We start from the raw sequence: 21,249 nt of genomic DNA, 5'->3' as shown, positions 1-21,249 counted from the left end.
CACATCCTTCCAAATATAAACGGGGAGTTTCTTTTAATAATTGTATTATCAGCAACAAAAACCATAGGGAAGTGGTTAGAACCAATCCTAGAGATGGCAAAGAGGGGGCACTGATAATGGTTAAACCACTCATTAGAAATAAGGGCCCTGTCAAGTCTGACTTGAATGAGATCTTCCCCCATCCTCCTATTCGTCCAGGTAAAATTAGCCCCTGAGAGATCAATATCATGCAAACCTTGGTTGTTGATAAAGTTCAAAAGATCCATTCTACTATCTACCTGAGAAGGGATACCTCCAAATTTCTTGTTGTCACAGAGAGAAATATTGAAATCCCCCATAACAATCCACAAATCCTCCTTGCAAAGAGACCGAATAGCTTCCATCTTCTTCCAAAATTTAATTCTACCAAGTCTATTATTAGGGGCATAAATATTGGTAAGGAGTAAAGAGGTGCCATCCCCAATGTGATGAAACCTAATAAAAGTCAGATTGCTTGACTAGCTCCCTAGAAACTTGCCTAAGATTCCAGAAAATGGCAATGCCCCCAGAAGCACCATTAGAGCTACCACCAAAAACTTCCCCATTCTTAAAAAGCTTAATCTTTTCTACTTTCTCTTTTATCATTTTAGTTTCTTGGATAATTAAAATATCCAGTTTATATTTTCTGACTAAATTTCTAAGAACGTCTTGTTTATGTGGACTATTCAATCCACAAATATTCCATGAAATAATTTTCATTTTCTAACTAGGGAACATACCTCATGGATGGTCAGTTGAGTGCCATCCACTATATTCTTGCTTGCCTCTTGATCTTTGATCTGGCTTGTTTTTTTCCTCCTGGGAGGAGATGGGTTAAAACCTGTGTCAGCTTTGGTCTGGTTTCTTGTCTTGACTCGATTAGCTTGAGGGGTAGATTTAGGCCCTTTTTTTCCCCCTCTTTCGATCCACTACTTAATTTGTATGGCAATCTTCCTCTTTAATATTCTGGATGGTTATCTTCTAGTCAACATCTTCAACCTCAGCCCACTTAGCACTTATATTAAGCAGTGAGGCCATTGGTGACTGCTGGAAGGTGGATTTCACCATCTCCACCGATTGTTGTGATCCTAACGACGAGATTCCTCCAAGGATCAAACACTTATGGTCTTCTTCATAGTCGATACTAAGGCCATCTCTAGTGGTGTTATCCATAATGTGATTCGAATCTACTTTCTCCTTGTCCTGTAACACCACGTGTACTTCTCCGTCTTCCAGGTTATCACTTCATTGATCCTCCTGATTGATATCTTGTTGTTCTCTATTGTCTTTTCCTATTTGATCCTCTTTACCATCTTAAAGAAAAGGTATTTCTAGGTTTTCTACATTAATATTCTCTTATTGTTCTACTATATCAGGGATGATGACACTCTAGGCCTCTTCAATCCTTTTCTCTTTTGCAGAGCCCTCTAGTTCCTTAATAGGTTTTCTTTCTTTCCATTGCATTGCCTTTTCTTTCTTTTCTTTCTCTTTGACAGCCTAAAGAGGGCATTTCCTTGTTGTATGTCCTGATTTTTTGCAATGAAAATAAGAAGAAGGGACACTTTAATATTCCATTGGTTGAATCCATTTTCCCAATCCAGAGTTAATCTCAATGGATAGGGGCATATATGTGCCTTGCATATCTCCCACACAGATCCTGGTGAAATTATGTCTTCTTCTAGCAGCTGTGATAGGATCCATAGAAAAGATTCCACCGAAAGCACTAGCAATTCCTTTAAAAACATCTTCCACCTAGAACTCTAAGGGAAGGGGAAGGCCCGACAGTATGACCCAAACTGCAGCTTGAACAAAAAAGGATTCATTTAGGTCCATCTTAGGAGACCATTTTTGCAAAGTGAGTGTTGATTTACCAATCAGCCAAGGGCCATCATAGAGAACCCTTGACATGTCTTCCTTATAAGATAAATCCATTGACAATGCCCCTTTGGACATAACAGTGATCTCTACTTGACCTTTAAGCACCCATTTGCGTTTAGAAAATGCCCTAAAAAATATCAATATTTGGCCTCAGGCCCAAAAATTTTCCAACCAGTGTCATTGCCATAAGGTTAATATTATGCTCAATAAAAGGGTTTGGAATTTCAATAGAAAATCTACCTTTTCTGGATCTGAGATATTACAAACTGGAGGGAGCGAGGACTTTCCACTCGATTTGACACCGAATAGAGAAGTCCAAGACTGACCGTTGTCCCTTCGAACAAGATCGTGCCTAGGAATGTCTCCAGCATGTGATTCTCCATTTTCTCCATCAGGATCGATAGGCTTGTCACCTTCTTGTGGTTCCCCATCCACCAAGTCCTTTCCATTCGACTAAGAGGAATCGGGGTATTCTCGAGAATCATCCTTTCCATTCTCCCCCTGGTTAGCCTGTCCATTGCAGGGTTTCTCGCCCTACCCTGAATTCAAATGCAAAGCCTCTCCCTTCTCCCACTCCACCATTGTTACTTCCTTAAAAAAAAAGTGAGATATTGTTACTATTAACATAATACCATGATTGCAAAGCGCACAAAACACCTATCCTAACATGAGTTTGAATCATGGGAGAATTTTAGCTAGAATAATATTGATTATTGGTGCACATGATACCTATAGTAGATGAATTTCAATGTAGTAAGAGTGAATTTCAATGTAGTAAGTCAAATGATGTGTGTTTAATAATGATGACAAAAAATTTAACATTATGTCAAAAGATAATTAATGTTTATGATATTTACAACAAACAAATTTTAACATCATACTAAATAAAATCAATGATTTATACATATACCTTTTAGATAAAAATTCAAAATATTCATCATCCCAAATTTCATCACCAATACATCCACATATACCTTTTAGAATATCTTGGATGCATTGTTTTAGAAGTTCATTTTTTTAGAATTTAATATAAATTTTCTAAAAATAATTCTAAATTTTATAATATCAACTTTAAAAAAATAAGAAAAATAAGAAAATATTATTTAACTAGGATAAGTCCATAAATCAATCTAAGACTATGTTAAAAATATATCTATCAAGTATGTTTGTATTATTTAACTAGGCTAAGCTATAGATCAATCCAAAACTGTGTATCACTATTTTATGATCTTGATAAAAATATATCTATCAATTATTTTTTTATGATTAGGATCTACATTCTGTTGAGTATGTGAAGCCCAACGGTCACATGACCATTCGACTTCTCCAGACTCTTCAATTTCATATCTGATATGTTTATATAAATGGTTGTGTGCAACCCTTACGGAATGTACTATGTAATGGATATTGTCTAATGAATAAGTTTCCCTACATTTCTGGTGGACGTAGCCACTTAGTGGTGAACCATGTTAAACTCCTGTTATGTGTTATTTGTTTATATGTGCTTTAGTTTCATTTAGTATGTTTTCTCTGCTTATTTAAAACTAACAATTGGTATTAGAGCCATGTTGGCTTGAGTAGAGATGGAGGAAGAAGAAGAAGCTGAAATGAAACATCATGTATATTGGTTGGATGGGTGGAAAGATGAGGAGAATTCGGCTGAAGAAGAGGACCTAGAGGCGAGTGAAGATGAACTCGAAGATGATGAGACATACGATGTCAAAAAATATCAATAAGAGAAAATTATGCGGCTGAAGGAGGAAAAATTTTTATTGACGGATCAGTTGTAATTTATAGAGGATACCTTAGCAAGAATTTTGGAGGTTGAGACTTCGAGACATTTAAGAGAAAAAGAACTGATGGAAATCTTAAATGGAGGAAATGTAAATAAAGGCAACCTTAATGATATACCGGTTGATAGGCATCTTGAGCTGGAGAATCTCGTAATAGCTCTAGAAGATCATCATAGCAATACACAAGCCAAGTTATTTGCTCTTCAAGAAGATTTGCAAAAATGCCTCTTTGAGAGAAGCTCATCTTCAGGCCAAGCTAAAGGATGTTGAGAAAAATTTGTTGAATGCCCAAGTAGAGGTTGCGGCTGAAGAGAGAGAAGACCTTTGTGTAGACAATTTCATAGAAGAGTATGATCCTATGGAATTGGATGACAAAGTGCAGGATGGAAGAAGTTCTGATCAATTTATGATTTATGCAAGGGGAGCTACTTCTGTAAACAAAAGGCTTCGTGATCATGATACAGATAATGATGTTGATTGCAGACCACGACGAAGACAACGTGTTGAGCCTCCAATCTTAGACCAAATTGAGGATGATGGGCCTCGTGATGTGGTGGCAGGAGTGTTGACCCAGACCAAGTCTAGTTTAGGCCTTATTTTGAATTGTCTTCAGGCTGTGGTGGAGATGGAAGTTGACCCCAGCGGAGAGGGCTTCACCAAGGAGGCAGCGTATGAAGAAAACAATGGCAGCTGCATTGTGGTGATGGAGCCCTCGGAGGATGATAAAAGCCTGGAAGAAGAACCGATAGAGAGAGAGATAGAGACCACGCAGAAAATGTTGGCGGGTTTCACCAAGGACCAACTTTTTGATGTTATCGTGGAAGCCTCTGCAAAGCACAGAGACATTGCAGAGGGGGTGTAGAAAGGGCCAACCACACTTATGAGAGCAAAGGCATACTTGTGGCAGATAGAAAGGACAAGACACGGCTGGTGATACGCATTTGGGAGGCATGGTGGTGGTAGACTCCATAGGTGTTTCCCTGTTTATGCTTCAGGAGGCAAATACAATTTGTGGTGCAACATTACCAGAGGAGAAATGGCCATGTTTGTTTAGGTGTAATTGGCATCCTATCTCTGAAAAGATGTCAAAGTCTACAGGAAATTTTAAAATTATACAACAAGCAATAGAGGTCTTCCTTTTTGATGTCGAACAAGCCCGAATTGTAGAAGCAACAGGAGCTATAGCGGTAGTCGCGACTGAGGAAACCCCCATGCGACCAGGGGCTGAGGAAGCCGCCATTGGCGTTACCAGATTGATCGATCCAGGTGTGATCTGCAGGATCGATAAATCTGTTAATATTCTTGTCATATCACGAGCTAGAATTGGGCATTTTGTTGAGGCGCAGATCTTTGAGGCTGTAGACATGGATTTCATCGATGAGAGCGAGATTGTGAGCCAAGAAATGACCAACGTGATAGCACACACACCTGTGCTAGTGTAGGGTAACCACAAGCCGATGACATCTAGCAACGATAAGAGGCAATGGAACATGACTAGTGAGAACGATGTTTTTCAAGAGAAAAACATTAACAATTGGGGAATCATACACTTCTCGAAAAACCCCAATGAGAATAATGAATTGGTGCAAAATTTTATAAACGAGATGGTGAAAAGATTCAATATGGTAGGTATCTATATCAAAGCAAACAATGGTGTTGTTGTAAATGGCACGGTGCTTGCATATGGTGTGAAAAGTCATCGCTTGAATGGGGAGTATTCAGCCTTTGCACACACGAATCACTAGTCTGCACCTATGAATGTGTCCCAGTGGTTTAAGAGAACTCATGAGCTAGCCAAATGCCAAGGTGGTGTAATCCCTGACGGTTTGCGGTACAAAACATATACTATAATGGATAATTTGGATGAACCCGCGTTGTCCTTGATGGGAGTTAGAATTCTGACCTATGTGTTTCTCTGCTCGTTTCGTCAGGGAGTGGATGGTGAACGCTCATCTGTCGTAGCACCTTCCATGGATGATGATTTGGATCGAGCAGGTGAATCAGCATGTATCGAGGCCGCTGGCAGTTGTGTAATATTCTGGCTGAGTGATCTTGTAGAGTCGTTGGTGACGTGGCTAGAGCAACTGATGCCGTTACTATATGCTTGTAATAATTCCTATGGTGGGCATGAGAATTCTGATAGCGAATCATACTTTTGGGCCCTGGCACACCTAACAACAGGGGAAGATATAATCGATTTTGGCAGGAATACTATGATTGTTCCAAAACTAGAACGTTTTGTTGGTATTAGTGAGTTGGCCTCATCACTCATGGCATTTGAGAAAGATGACATGTCTTCCATTTTTCTATCACGGGGGAGTACTGATGATCTTAAGGATTTATTTCAGGATAAAGGGTTCATTTTAGAACCAGTTAATGATTTTTTCAATGTTTTGGATATAGTGGGAGTTAATTGTAATATCATTCAGTCTGATGTGCTTTGGAGAAAATTAATCCGAACTGTATGTGAGCAGAAGATCATGAAGCTAAAATCTAGCAGGCTGGTTGTAATGTGAATTTTGAAAATGAAAGCAGGGATGCCAGTGCATGGTTGTGCTAGTTGGCCTTCATGGGGGAGATTGTTGGGTATGTGAAGCCCAACAGTCACATGACCATTCGACTTCTCCAGACTCTTCAATTTCGTATCTGATATGTTTATATAAATGGTTGTGTGCAGCCCTTACGGAATGTACTATGTAATGGATATTGTTTAATCAATAAGTTTCCCTGCGTTTCTGGTGGACGTAGCCACTTAGTGGTGAACCACGTTAAACTCCTGTTATGCGTTGTTATGTGTTTATATCTGCTTTAGTTTCATTTAGCATATTTTCTCTGCTTATTTAAAACTAACACATTCATTAAATTTTAGCTTTATTAGAAATAGTTTTTGAGAATTTATAATTAAATTTTTCAAATAATTTTAAAATTTTTAATTTGAATTTAAAACAAATAAAGTAAAATAAAGAAACATTATTTAAGTGGGATAAGTCCATATAAATCAACAAAATTGTGTTTAAAATATATCATTATTTTATATATATATATTTTAAATATATCTATCAATTACATTAAATTTAAGTTTTATGCGAAAAAAAGTATAACTAACATAATAAGATAGCTAATTAAAATGGTTTTATATAATAATTAAACCCAAAAAATTATATATATGAATAGAAAAAACTATATATATGAATCCTGTTTTTATATCATATTTAATTTTTAAAAATTAAATTAAATAAAATTATAGTATAATAATCATTAAATTAATAGCCATCCAAAATTTATATTGAAATTTGAGGTCAATGAGCAACTCATTAAATTATAGTATATAGTACTCATTAAATTATAGTACGAAGTATATGGCTTGTTTAGTAATATATTTTTCGAAAGTGTGTAATAAAAATATAAATTAAAAATTATTATTTAACAATTAATTTAGTAAAATAAATTTAAAAAATCTTAATAAGCAAATTTTTTTATAAGATTTTAAGATAATGTTTAAAAAAAATATTATTAAATTTTATTGAATATTACAATTTTATGAATATCATTCAAAGAATTAGATATATATTTCATGAGAAAATTAAATTTATAAATATAATATTATTAATTTATTTTAATATATACATACAAGTATTTCATATCAAATTTTAAAATTATATATATATATATATATATTACAAGTAATAATATTGAATATTATATTTTATTTAAAAAAATGATACTAAAAAATGTGATATTAATTATTATCTACATTGATTATAGTGAAAAATAATGATAAAAAATGAAATTATATAACTAAAAATAATAATATAAGTTACACTTAATAATATAATACAACATTAATCTATTTTTTTATTTTAATAAAATATATGTCAATTAAATATTACATATATACCATTTTTTACTCTTTAAAATAATATTTTTTTATGTAGCTAACATTGGGTTTCAAAATTTAAATTGTAATGTAAAAGACATGCGGTTAGAAAATTATACAAGGATGGAAGATTGAGTGAAAAAGGTTTCTAGTTTTGGAGAAATTGTTTTTCCCAACTCTAACAAGCCTGCACATGCAAATGCTTTTAGAAACGGGAAGAAGGAACAAACGGCAACAGAAAATTTAAGCGGGCTCACATTAAGTAGCACACACTAAGTCAAAGCTTAGTGTGTGCTCTTTAAGCCAGTTACATAAAATAGGACAAACTGGACATTACATGAGAGATGATTGTCTAGTTGTTATTATATTCAATCCAACAACATACGTTCATATTACATTGTATTGTTATTTTCAATGAGCAGCATCATATTTATAATTGAATTTAGAAACTTCTAGAATTCTATAGAATTCTAAAACAAGAATGTTCTTTTTTCTAGATAGCTTCTAGTTATTTCTCTTATTCTAATGATTGAATAATCTAGTTTTTATTATATTCAATCCAACAACATACTTTCATATTACATTGCATTGTTATTTGCAATGAGCAGCCTCATTTTTATAATTGAGTTTAGAAACTTCTACAATTCTATAGAATTCTAAAACGAGAATGTTATTTTTTCTAGATAGCTTCTAGTTATTTCTCTTATTCTAAAAAATTCTCTCTAAAAAAATTTCTTCTCTTTCTAGACAATCTTATTCCTTAATATCAACCCTTAAGATTGGCTAAAATATTAAAAAAAGGACACAAAGAAGATATAACGAAGAGGGAAATATTATAACACTATGCCCCCTTAATGTTCACCTCTAACATACCAATCATTCCTCTTAATTCCAAGATTTTAAATCATTGATTAACCCAATATTGGTCCAACAATAAGTAAATCATCTAGATAAACTGTAAGAATAATAATATCATATTGGACTCTTTTTATATAAAGATTTGGACTAGAATTACACTTTTTAAACTCATGAAGGAGAAATTAGTTATCAATATTCCCATTTCATGCTTGTGGTGCTTATTTTAGACCATAAAGTGACTTCTTTAAATTAAGATTTTTGTGATTTACAAAACCTAGTGGTTGATCCATATATATTTCTTCATATAAATTTCTATTTAAGATAGCATTTTTAGCATCCATTTGATGAATATGCCACCTAAGACATGTAGCCAAAGAAAGAATAATTATAACTATAATCAATTTAATGACATGAGCAAATGTTTCTTCATAATCAACACCCTCTTTTTGATAGCAACCAATCTAGCTTTGAATTTTTCAAAAGCACCATCTTAATTTAAATTTTGTTTTGTAAACCCATTTGGAACCAATAACATTTTTACCTTTTAGACATGGTACAAGTACCCAATTTTTGTTATTTAGTAATGCATCATATTCTTCTTTCATAGGTTGGTCCCATTATTTCTTCACATTTAGTAATTGTTGTTATTTAATTAAGTTTTATTTGTTTTGGCAAAATTATATAAATCGTAGAACATTTAGATGAAAATTCAAGATGACTCAACCACATCTAGATGAGATCAATTTTAGACTTCACATTTTAACATAGATGACAACTCATTTCTGTGATACATCAATTTGACTCTTTTTGTATGTACAATTCACATTGTGTCAGCACATAGGAAGTTTTAAATCTGTGTGAAAATTGTACATTGGAATATTTAAGTCACATAGGAAATTTTAAATCTGTGAGAGAATTGTACATTGGAATATTTAAGTCAATCATGGACAAATATTTCCTTTGAAGGTTACTTGGCCTAAGTTGGAGCTCAAATGCTTTCAAGAAAATTTCAAAGGAAAAACAAAGCTAACATTCTATATGGTTTTTTTTCCCAGATTTTGGTGTTACCTATACTTTTCAGAGTTTTCCTGCGGAAATTTTATATATATATATATAACGAAGGAAATTGAACAGATTTTTTATATTTCATTTCAGATTCTAAAACAACTAAAATCTCAGATATATTACCCTTCTCCTGATTTCTGTTGGAGATCAGTTTATGCTGTTAATTACAACTTACGAAGTAGATTGAGGCTTCAGCAGCTTTGCTGTTTGGAATGCAAAGTTTTTCAGATGTTTCTTCTTTGTAGTTGAAAAAATAAAAATAAAGGTGTGGCACTCCACTGAAATTTGAACTCAAAGGGTAAAGTACATCTGAAAACATATTTTCCATTCATATTATCATTCTTGTGAATTTGAGTGGTGGAGAGAAATTCACCTCAGTGGTAATCTGGCTTTCCGTTGCAGCAAGGAAAAACCAACCTGGAATCCTTTATACCAACTATACTTTGAGTGCAATTTTGTAACACAATTAAGATAAAAAATTACATTGAAGGAATCTGAAAGCCAGACGTAATGGTAATGGGCATGTCACTTTATTGGCATATGTTGGCTGCAAATTGCCATGTTATTTCTGTGCAATATCTCCACAATTAATTACGGTGCACGTGTTAGTTTAATTTACATAGATCCATGAGCAACGTACAACTACAATAACAATAATTTAATGCTTCATCAAGTGTACAAAGCCAGCCGAACAATGAAAACCTCTTAAGATATTAGAAAGCAATTTGGGTACCAACATTTACAAAAATGTTCGCATTATTTGTGTTAGAAGAAGTTAATTTCTTCTATTCACAGCTAGTCTATTTGATAAATCTTTCTCATGCAGATTCATGCAGTCGGACAAAATCAAGTTTAATAAGCATGAAGATGTAAACAGTTGTTTTAAGTTCCGTAGTAATTTCTAATAAAAGTGTTTGTCTCCATGCTGCTGAGACTTCAATTCTCCACGCATGCAAACTATATTGTTTTCTATGCATCGTAATAAACAGTTAGTTTTGTTTATTGAATCTTCTAATAGGTGGATCAGTCTTTTACAACTTGTACTTCCACTGCTCATAAAGTTTCTAAGTGTTTTTCAGCTATTCTAGAAAGGATCGTTGGATCCTCTATAAATAAGAAGGGTGTTGTATTCGATTCAAGGCATGATCAATAAAAGAAAAAATTATTATTGTTGTAACATTATGTATTATGTATTTTGTCTTTTTGATAGTCTCTAACTATGTTAAGGGTCGGCGCTATAGCTAACACTGCTTCTTTTAGTCAAAAACATTATGTATCTGGTGTTGTAGTATGCTTAGCTTTAACTTATGTTTTATATTTCCATCCCTGCCTTCGAAATTGGTATCAGAGCTAAGGTTAAATGTTTATGTAGATTTAAGATAATTTTTTGATTCAAGAATTTTTTTCTAAGAGAGAAAGGAGATTGTTGTAGCAAGTCATGGCAACAAATAATACTCAAATTTAGCCTCAAATTCCAATCTTCAATGGTAAGAATTATGATTTTGGGGCAGTTAAAATGAAGACTTTATTTTGCTCACAAGAAATTTGGGATTTGGTAGAGAAAGGTTTTGTAGAACCACAGGATGATGCAACCTATCAGAGATTACAACAAGCGGAAAAAGATCAGCTTAAAGATAATAGAAAAAAGGATGCAAAAGCCTTGTTTTTAATTCAACAAGCAATGGGTGAGTCAATCTTTCCTAAGGTTTCATCAGCAACGAGATCCAAGAAAGAATGGGAGACTCTAGAGGCAGCCTATCATGGTAATAAAAAGGTGAAAGTGGCTAAATTACAATCTCTTAGGAGAAATTTTGAAAATTTGCAAATGAAAGAATCTGAGTCTGTAGACCAATTTATGAATCAAGTTGAATATTGTGAATCAAATTAGATCTCATGGAGAAGAATTAAGAGATCAAAAGGTGATAAAAAAAATTCTCAGAAGCTTGCCTAGTAAATTTGACTCCATAGTTGTAGCAATTGAAGAATCAAAAGATTTGTCACAGTTATTAGTAGATGAGTTAATGGGTTCTTTATTAACACATGAAACAAGATTGAATAGAAACAATAATACCTCTTTTGAGAATGCTTTTAGAACACTAGGTTCATCAGGCAGAGGAAGAGGAAGATCAAATTCCACAGGAATAGGAAGAGGCAGAGGTGGACAGATGAATACAGATCAAGGAGAAAGGACCAATCAGTCCAATTGTAGTTTCAATAATAGAGGACGAGGTATAAACCAATTTCAAGAAAAATCATCAAGGTTTGATAAACCCAATATTCAATATTATTATTGTAGGAAATATGGTCATTTTGCATATGAATGTAGAAAGAAACAAATAGAATTTGAGAAACCTGGAGAAAATTATTCAGATGTATCTAATAATAATTCAGGTAGTTTATTTATAATACGCAATGTGGCACAAAACAACTCTAAGGATGTATGGTTTTTAGATAGTGGTTGTAGTAACCACATGACTGGTAATAGAGAACTATTTTCTAATTTGGATGGTTCTGTGAAATCTGAAATAAAATTGAGAAATGATATTGTAGTATCTTGTAATGAGGAAAGGTGTAATAAATGTGTTGACTAAAAATGGAGAAAAAAGGTTTATTCTTGATGTTTATTATGTGCCTAGATTAAAACACAGTCTAATGAGTGTTGGCCAATTTATTGAAAAAGGATATAGAGTTCTCTTTAATAATGATGTTTGCACAATCTTGGATAGAAATCCTAGTGACAGGTTGATTGCCAAAGTCCAAATGACCAAGAACTAGATGTTTCCCCTTCAGATGCATGGAATAGAAGAAGCTAATGTTAAGGTAGAAATTTTATTCCAGACATGGCTCTGGCATTTGAGGTATAGACACCTTAATTTTGATGGATTGAGTTTATTGCAGAGAAAGAATATGGTAAAAGGTTTGCCACCTATCATACAACCTACTAATTCTTGTGAAAGTTGTATAATGGCAAAACAATATAGAGAAAGATTTCCTGTAGGAAGTTCAAATAGAGAAAGAGTGCATTTGGAGCTAGTCCACACTGATATATGTGCCCCAATGCAAACCCCATCTTTAGGAGGAAGTCTATATTTTCTGATATTTATTGATGATTTCAGCAAGAAAACTTGGATATATTTTTTGAAGGAGAAGTTTGAAGCTTTTTATAAATTTAAGAAGTTCAAATCAATGGTGGAAAAAAAAGTGGACTCTTCATAAAGGTACTCAGATCTAATAGAAGTGGTGAATATAGTTCTAATGAATTTTTAGATTTTTGCAGAGATCAAGGGATCAAGAAACAATTCCCAACATGGTACACACCACAGCATAATGGTGTAGCAGAGAGGAAAAACAGAACCATAATGGAGATGGCAAGGAGTATGCTAAAAGCTAAAAATTTATCTAATGATTTTTGGGCTGAAGCAGTAGCATGTGCTCTATAAATTTTGAATAGAAGTCCCACGAAGAGTGTTAAAGACAAAATCCCTCAAGAAGCATGGAGTGGTAAGAAATATTTTGTGTCTCATCTTAGAATTTTTGGATGTGTTTCATATATTTTAGTTCTAGCTAAAATAAGGACAAAATTGGATGATAAGAGTCAAAACTATATTTGTATTGGTTATAGTGAGCAGTCAAAAGCTTACAGATTATATAACCTAGTTTCAAAGAAGATGATTACAAGAAGGGACGTCATATTTAAGGAGGAAGAAGCATGGGATGGAAATATTGATAGATCAGTCACAATTGGAGCACCAATACCAAAGAATGAAGAACAAGAAGAACAAGTTGATCACACAAATCAAGGAGGATCAAGCACTCCACCAAGAAATCTTGTGCAAGGTCAATCATCAAGACATGCAAAGCATCCCACTCCAAAAGAAGGCAATGAGACAACTCCTACATTTGCAAAATCAAAAGGTAAGAAAATGAGAAGCTTGAAAAAGATATATGAACAAGGTGAAGAATGCTTGGATTTTAGTTCAAATTTTGCTTTATTCTCTTGTGATCCTATGTGTTTTGAAGAAGCGATTAAGGAGGAACATTGGATCAAGGCCATGGATGAAGAAATTGATTCCATTTAAAGAAATTAGACATGGGAGCTTGTGGATCTACTAGAAGATAAAGATTGCATTAGTGTCAAATGTGTTTATAAAACTAAATTTAATGCAGAAGGTGAAATTGATAAATATAAGGATAGATTAGTAGCAAACGGATATGCACAACAACATGGAATTGATTATACTGAAACATTTGCACCAGTTTCTAGGCTTGATACAGTTAGAATGGTTTTAGCAATAGCTGCTCAAAATAATTGGAGAGTTTTTCAAATGGATATTAAATCTGCATTTTTGAATGGTTTTCTAGAAGAAGTATATGTGAAACAACCACCAGGTTATGAAGTGCATGGACATGAAGACAAGGTCTATAGATTGAAAAAGGCGCTCTATGGTCTCAAACAAGCACCTAGAGCATGGTATAGTAGGATTGATTAATACATGATTAGCAATGGTTTCACTAGAAGTAGTAATGAGACCACTCTAGACACAAAGATTAACAAAGAAGGTCATATTTTGATTGTGTGCTTATATGTAGATGATTTGATTTTCACTAAAAATTTATCTGTAGATACTTTTAAATCAGCAATGATGAAGAAATTTGAAATGACAGATTTGGGTTTGATGAGATATTTCTTAGATATTGAAGTTGTTTAATTTGATAAAGGAATTTTTATTTGTCAATCTAAGTATGCCAAGGATGTAATGAGGAAGTTTAATATGTTGAATTCTAAATCAGCACCAACCCCAATTGCAATAGGAACAAAATTAAGCAGAGAGGACAAGGGGTCAAATGTTGATCCAACTTTGTTTAAGAGGCTTGTTGGAAGTCTCATATATCTCACAGCTACAAGTCCAAATATCATGTATGGTCTTAGTTTAATCTCAAGATTCATGGAGTCACCAAAAGACTCACATTTGCAAGTTGGAAAAAGGATATTGAGATATGTTGTAGGAACCAAGGGATATGAAATTTTATATTCCACCACTAATGGGTTTGATTTGATTGGTTATACTGACAGTGATTTTGTAGGTGATATTGATGATAGGAAGAGTACTTCCAGATATATCTTCCATTCTGGTACAGGGCCAATCTCATGGGCATTAAAGAAGCAGCCTATAGTGACCCTTTCATTAGTTGAAGTTGAATATGTAGCAGCAACATCAGTAGCATGTCAAGCAATCTAGATGAGGAGAGTATTGAAGGATCTATTACAAGCACAAAAGGAGCCTACATCAGTGTTCTGTGACAACAAATCAACAATTGCATTATCAAAAAACCATGTTTTTCACTAGAGGAGCAAGCACATTGATACAAGATATCACCTCATCAGAGAATTGGTCAACAATGGAGAAATCTATCTTGAAATTTGCAGATCTGAAGATCAGTTAGCTGATATTTTTACTAAAGCACTACCTAGAGAAAACTTTGAATATCTACGAGAAAATTTGGGAATGACTGAAGCTAAAATTGTTAGTAGAAGAAATTAAAAAGGAATGTTAGAAGAAGTTAATTTCTTCTATTCACAGCCAGTCTATTCGATAAATCTTTCTCATGCAGACTCATGCAGATTCCTCCTTCATACAGTCAGACAAAATCAAGTTTAATAATCATGCATACTTCCATGCAAATAGTTGTTTTAAGTTCCATAGTAATTTCTAATAAAAGCGTTTGTCTCCATGCAGTTGAGACTTCAATTCTCCACGCATGCAAACTATATTGTTTTCCTATGCATCATAATAAACTGTTAGTTTTGTTTATTGAATCTTCTAATCGGTGGATTAGTCTCTTACAACTTGTACTTCCACCGCTCATAAAGTTTCTAAGTGTTTTTCAGCTATTCTAGAAAGGATCGTTGATCCTTTATAAATAAGAAGGGTGTTGTATTCGATTCAAGGCATGATCAATAAGAAGGATTTTTTTAATATTGTTGTAACATTATGTATTCGGTGCTGTAGCATGCTTAGCTTTTATTTCTGTTTTATTTTTCCATCCCTACCTTCAATTTGCTCATCAATTACCTCAGACCTTACATAGCCTTGCCCATTTGTCACATAATTGAAATAAGCATAGAAGTTCCTTTGTCTTATTCTTCTTTCCTTATGATTGGCTTTCTCTTGGTGTTTGCTTCGTTAATTTCCAAGCAGACGTTTGAATTCAGAACCTGTTGTGGAAACCTCAGAAATTTAAAGCCTATTAGTGTCGTCATTTTTGTTGATTGCTCTTTTTGGGTATGGCGTTATTTGTAGTTAAGAAAGTTGAACAATCTCTATTCTTTTACTATGATAATAGTTAAGTTTTATTTATTATCTTGGAAATTATAGAGCTCCCCTTGATTAATCTTTATCCAGGTTTCTTGTTTCTGGTAACATAGCACATATATGTGCATTTTAGTCCGTGGGAGGAATTTGCAGTGTAACAGTGAACAGGCAAAACAATAACATAACTATTTATGCTATTGCTTTGTTTTGCAGGTTGTGCAGTCACCAACTGATAGCATTTCAAGCCTCTCTTTCAGTCCAAAAGCTAACTATTTGGTGGCAACATCCTGGGATAATCATGTTTGTTCTTACTGCCCACTAATTGCTAAATAATGTTGCATAAACAATACTCATTTAGGGTAATGATATTATTCTGGTCTTTATATTTTGAAACTTGGCTAACCAGGTAAGGTGCTGGGAAATTCATAATACTGGTGCTAGCGTGCCCAGAGCTGCAATAACACATGATCAACCGGTGAGATGTTTCAGATTCTGTTTGAAAGTCATACTTTTGAGTTTCTGCCCCTTTCATACTTCCTCTATTGGACTTTGTTGTGAACGTGAAATTATAGCAGATGTGTTATAACTAATATGAATTCTTGTGTTGTTTCATCACCATTGAAGTTCTGTGTGCTTATTGATTATATTTGATACTGTCCAATATAGGTTCACTGTGTTGTTTCATCACCATTGAAGTTCTTTGTTTGCTTATTGATTGTATTTAATACTTTCCGATATAGGTTCTCTGTTCAACATGGAGTGATGATGGCACTGTAGTTTTTCAGCTGGCTGTGATAAGCAAGCTAAAATGTGGCCTCTGCTCTATGGTGGTCAGCCAGTGACAGTGGGAGTTCATGATGCTCCCATTAAAGAGATTGCGTGGATTGAAGAATTCAAGATGCTTGTAACTGAAGGTTGGGACAACACACTAAAGTATGTACGAGAAGGATGATTTCTTCCCGTTTCATCTCTTGTTATTGCCTATATAAGCTAAGTGCCAGGTTTTATTTGTTGTTTTCACTCGAAGAAAATTCCTCAATTGGATAAGTATTGAATAACTTTATTAAAGATATAAACCAAGAAAATCTATTGATATATATCCTATTGTCTGTTCAAATGCTCATCATAATCTAGTCTCTTTGCAGCCAAACGCCCTTTAACTAACATATTATACAATTTGTGCTAGTAATTTCTATTCATCCTATAATATTTCCTCCAGCAATTCACTGGGATAGAAATTTGAGGGTTTTATTCTTTGAGATGCTCAGAATAGCGGCTAGGCTTGTACTGTATTGAATGTCGTTGTATCCTACATTCATTCTTTCTTACGCTAACTTTGGACCGTGCTTGTCTACTTACTGTGTTAGGCTGTAAAACATTCGTGTTGTTTTCTTGATAAATGCTAAAACTTATCACAAATGGTGTATGCCTCGACAATTACATCATACTGAGAAATTTCGACAAATCACCGATAATCAATGAAGCCAACTTAACGCTGATTAACTTTCCTGTTCCAAGTCTCACAATTTATGTAGCCAAACCAAACAAAGACATGGACACATTGAATCGATAATTTTTCAAGCCATATGACTTCCACTCTTTATCATTGAGCTTATTATGGGCTGTCTCATTATTGTCAAGCCCATAATACTCACTATATATTTTTTCATGTTAGCATGCTGATCAATTGAATTACCACTAGTGTCTAGAATTAATGCTCATGAAAATATTAATTCCTGTCTGAAACGTCAACACTAATTGCCCGCACAACATTTTGGGATGCATTGTCTTTCAGATTGGCTTTCCCATTGTCTTTTATATTTGCAGTGGGTGCGTGACTATTAGATTTCTTTATGAACAGTTAACTCCTTTTCATGTTGATAGTTTTTGTTGAATTTGGCCTTCAACTCACCTCCAACTCTGCTCCATTCTTCCGTCCATGATAGGCATTCCTAGGCAGACACATAAGAGCTTTCAAACTCCATTATTCTGTGGATGCTCTATTTTTTTTAACGGCATAGTTTTGTTATTGTTTTTTCCCTCCCTATTGGAATTGGACGTATTTTTTAGTTCATTGATCTCTCTTTAGATATATGTAACCGTCAATATAATTCTTTTCTTTTTCAGGATAGGAAAAATCTGTGGAATAACTAATCATGGTACATGTATTAATTTTCTTGGGTGATGTGGAATTTATGTTTTAGGCATAATTTATGGGTGATGTGGAATTTATGTTTTAGGCATGAGAATTTTATGATTTCTAATCAATCCATGCTTTGACTCGTTGATGGACATTATTTATTATTTGTAACTGCCGTATTTTGTATTAGGTACTAACTTTCTTAGAAGCATAAGAAGGTATAGTTCAAGTTATAGCAAAATGCAAAAAAATTGCGAAAAACTATGTTTGATGGAAGTGTTGTTTGTTGACAATGGGCATGGTCACTCAAGTTTTGATCAGATTTCGGGCTAACCGTTGAAATCTGAATTAACCTTTCGATTGTAAAGTACGTACAATATTCAAATTACAAAATTTATTGCTATATCTGGGAATTTTTTATTTTGTTTTCAAAAATGTTTTATTTCAATCTCAAGGTAACCCTTGGATAGTTTGTAACACAAAATTAGTTAAAGTTCAGTACTTACCAAATAATAGTATGGTGATTGGTTTACGAGTTACGACCTTAAATTGGCATTAATAGCGTGTACCAAGCAGTGCTAGTAGATAAAGAGCTGTGCTGTAGTATTTGTAGAGGAAGTTTGGGCACTGATGTTTTTAAAGCATTTTCTAATTGTTATGTACTTCATTTAGGTATTGGGATAATCGACAACAAAACCCAGCATTTGTCTATCCACTTCCTGATCGATGTTATGCGTTGAGCGTTCGGCATCCTCTTATGGTTGTTGGGACTGCAGATAAAAATTTGATAATCTTCAATCTGCAGAATCCACAGGTAGTTATTATTGACCTTGTTTTTAAAGCATTTTTGTTATATGAGTGCTGGAATTTTGTTGTACCCCTTGCTCACTAAGCTTATAAAATTTAATACATTGTCATGTCATCCCTAATTCAAGTATCATAGGACAGAGTTGTTTGATGAAGATAAACCAGATTCTTGAGATAAAAAATGTTTGCAGTAATTGAAGCTCATGCACAGGATGGGAGTTAAACATCTGAGCATATATCAATTTGTGAAGTTTAATCCCAGTTGAGTAAATCTAGATGTAAAGTCTTGGTTATTCTCCTATAAAGCATTAGACTGAAATGTTTGACGCCCGTGCCTATCAATAGTTTCTTAATTATAAAAGCTATGTATCGTAGGGGCATATTTAATTTGCAGAGTAAAACTCGGGTTCTTCAAAGCAGATATAATTATATATCCATAGCAACTAACACTCAAGCATATGATGATATATCTCTTTTTGTTAGCTTATTTTTGTGTTGATAAAATCTTTGATATAACATCTTTTGTTTTCTGTTAGATGTAATCTAAACTAGCATAACTAATCTTCCCGTAGAATTTTTTCTTTTACTGCTGTCAAATGTCATGTCCATTTCAACCATGTTATTTTTAAAATCTCCAGCTTATCTTATTTACCATTTTCTGCGGACAGGACAGATCTAAAGGAAGTTTATCGACAGAAAATTTGCCTATCTTGATACTCATACAGAGTATATTATATGCTAAATTAAATGTGACTTGTTTATTTTTCTCTCTTTTGTTGGACATATACGATATGAAGGAGACTGTTTTTAATATATAAAAGAAAACTTGATGCTTGGTTTTCCCTCTCTTTTGCCGGTCATATACGATGTGAGAGAGACTGCTGTTGATATATAAAAGAAAAGTGCAGACGTGTATAGAAAAATGTAGAATTCTCTTGTAGCAGCAGCAATATAATAGCCAGAACAGGGAAGAACAGTAGTTTTATTGGTTGTAGCTGAAGGTGCCACTAATCTTTATAAGGTGTAGAAAGAGCAATAGTTCTATTTCTGATAAATATTTGTAAGCAAATATAGTTTGCAGTTCTGTATTTTGGATTATTTGAATTCAGAGTTTTGTATGATTCAAAATATAAATGAAAATATAATATTTTCAGCTTGTTCTGTTTCATCTCTATCTTTTTATCCTTGGTCTTTCCTCTATTATTTATGATTATTGGGCAATAAAAATGAAGGCTTTGTTCAGTTCTCAAGATTTATGGGAGTTTGTAGAGAATGGCTATCAAGAATCAGCAGATGCAGCAGCATATAATGCTCTAACTCAAGCAGAGAAAGACATATTGAAGGAAAATAGAAACAAGGATTCAAAAGTCCTCCTTTACATCTTTCAAAGAATGCATGAAAGCATTTTTCCAAGGATTGCAATAATGCAACAAAGTCAAAGCAAGCATGGGATACTCTCCAAATTGTCTACCAAGGAATGGCTAAAGTAAAAATAGATAAGGTACAAATATGCTAAGAAGGAATTTTGAGACAATTTAGATGAAGGCATCAGATACAATAGACTCATTTTTTACTCAAATCATTGAACTGGTAAATCAAATCAAACTTCATGGTGAAACACTTGAAGATAGGAGAGTGGTTGAAAATATTTTAAGAAGTTTGACTACAAGGTTTGAATCAATTGTGGTGGCCATAGAAGAGACAAAATATCTCTCACAATTTCAGTTGTTGAGCTACATGCATTACTTATTTCTCATGAGCATAGGCTGAGAAGGTCAACAAATTCAAGTTTGGAGCATTCTTTTAAGACACAAGTCTCAATCAGCCATGTTAGAGGCAAGGGAAGATCAAACAGAGAGGTAGACGAAGAAATTCATATAGAGGTGGAAGAAGCAGGCCATCAAACTCAGGTGGAAACTCAAGTGGAAGAGGCAACCATCAAACATCAACTTAAAATCAGCCCCAAGGCCAATGGTATGATAAATCTTTAGTTCAATGTCATTATTGCAAGAAATTTGGGTATTACTTAAATGAATGTAGAAAGAAACAATACGATTATAGGCAACAAACTGCAAATTTTACCAAGAAAAACCAAAATCGTGAGAACATGTTCATAGTTTGCAATGTTGCATAAAAACGTGAAAAAGACATGGTTTTTAGACTCGAGATGCAACAATCATATGAGTGGAAACTTATAAATGTTTTCTAGATTGGATGGAAGTGTAAAATTGGAGGTTACATTGGGGAATGATAACAAAGTGTTAGTTATAGGAAAAAGAAGAGTCATCATTCTAACAAAGGAAGAGATTTAATTTTTATTTTAGATGCGTATTTTATTCCCAGCTTGAAACATAACATAATGAGTATTGGGAAAATTATACAAAAGGGGTATAGAATATTTTTCAAAAACAAAGAATGTACAAATTTAGACAAATTTTTAAGCAACCAACTTATAGCCAAGGTCCAAATCAGTAGCAATAGAATGTTTACCCTATGGAT

At 33.7% G+C, this 21,249-nt stretch overlaps 1 pseudogene; it reads left to right on the top strand.

The window, feature by feature from the left end:
• Positions 1-21,249, top strand: part of LOC131039948 (protein RAE1-like) — a 45,693-nt pseudogene that overhangs the window by 14,991 nt on the left and 9,453 nt on the right.

The sequence above is a fragment of the Cryptomeria japonica genome, chromosome 11, assembly GCF_030272615.1.
Source record: "Cryptomeria japonica chromosome 11, Sugi_1.0, whole genome shotgun sequence".
Classification (NCBI taxonomy): Eukaryota; Viridiplantae; Streptophyta; class Pinopsida; order Cupressales; family Cupressaceae; genus Cryptomeria; species Cryptomeria japonica.
The sequence above is the reverse complement of the archived record's forward strand: the minus strand, read 5'-3'. Positions and strand labels throughout refer to the sequence as shown.